This window comes from Anneissia japonica, unplaced genomic scaffold, assembly GCF_011630105.1.
Source record: "Anneissia japonica isolate Jap-2015-1 unplaced genomic scaffold, ASM1163010v1 scaffold1937_len94397_cov108, whole genome shotgun sequence".
NCBI lineage: Eukaryota > Metazoa > Echinodermata > Crinoidea > Comatulida > Comatulidae > Anneissia > Anneissia japonica.
Window position 1 is genome coordinate 76,322 of NW_022697764.1, and position 1,335 is coordinate 77,656.

At 24.6% G+C, this 1,335-nt stretch overlaps 1 protein-coding gene across 2 annotated transcripts in view; it reads right to left on the reverse strand.

The window, feature by feature from the left end:
- Positions 1-1,335, reverse strand: part of LOC117102330 — a 67,634-nt gene that overhangs the window by 65,477 nt on the left and 822 nt on the right. The window lies entirely within an intron of this gene.

Genomic DNA, 1,335 nt, shown 5'->3' on the forward strand with positions numbered 1-1,335 from the left:
CCAAACAAATTTTACATTTACGACGTATTGTTGATTTAATATGCTGAATCATTATTAATGGAATATAGGCCTACGTATTATATAAATTAATCAACAATTATCTCATTAATCACACTATCGTAAATTGGCCTATTGAAGCATTTTTGAAGTATTATTAATTATTCACTAAAGCATTATTCGAGCACCTTTATTATTATTATTATTTATTTTTTTATATATATTATTTATCAACCAGATTAACATTGAAAACATGAATATTCATATGTGCATAAAATTATCGCAGAAAATAAACTTATAATTTATAAGAATATTTTTTAAAACAGAATCAAATAGATAACGTTTTTATTTAAAAGCAGGTTTTGCATGGACGGAATTTTATTTAATATGCTGATTATTACTATTTCATTAATCAAACTATCGTAAAATTATTATTATTATTATTATTATTATTATTATTGTTGTTGTTGTTTGTTTATTTTTTTGTTTTATGTATATGCTTAGGCCTTGTATACATTTAATAATTTAATTAGAAATAATTATTTAAACTAATTGTAAAACAAATATAATATAATGTTAACAATTATATAGGCTAAGCTAGTCCTAATCAATTATTGATATAATAAAGGCAAATATTTAGAACATCATTTAATACAACACCTTCATGACAGTCCAGCCCTCCAAATCTTGTTTTAATAAATAACTGAATTCACTTCAATGATATATTTTGATCTTCATTCATGATTATTATTATTATCATTTACTTTTTATTATTATTATTATTATTATTATTATTATTATCATCTGTATTATTATTATTATTATTATTATTATTATTATTATTATTATTATTATTATGTCTTTGCCATTAACATTATCATTGTTTCTCTGAAAGGCATCTTGCACAGGGACATGTTTTTGCCTAACCAGTCTCATTACGTTTTGAGTGAAATAAAATTATGAATTATGAATTATACCAATGTCATCTATCGATAAAAACATCGATTCGATTAATTGACAGCATCTTTTCGCACTGTGGCAGTGCCGATAGAAAACAGCAACTTTTTTGGCACTGCGGCAGTGCCGATAGAAAACGGCAGCTTTTTTTGGCACTGCGGCAGTGCCGATAGCCACTACCATTGTGGACATCCAATCAACTTTAATTTTTGTTTAATGCCCCATTCCCGGCAAAATTTCACTAAAAATTGACTTTTTTAGAAAATATGCATTTGCATTACTCCAATTATTATAAATCATGGAAAAATATTGGCATGAATTTTATTTTTACGCAAAAGAATAAAAAAAATGAGAAATACAGACTATTTCTCATAAAATATT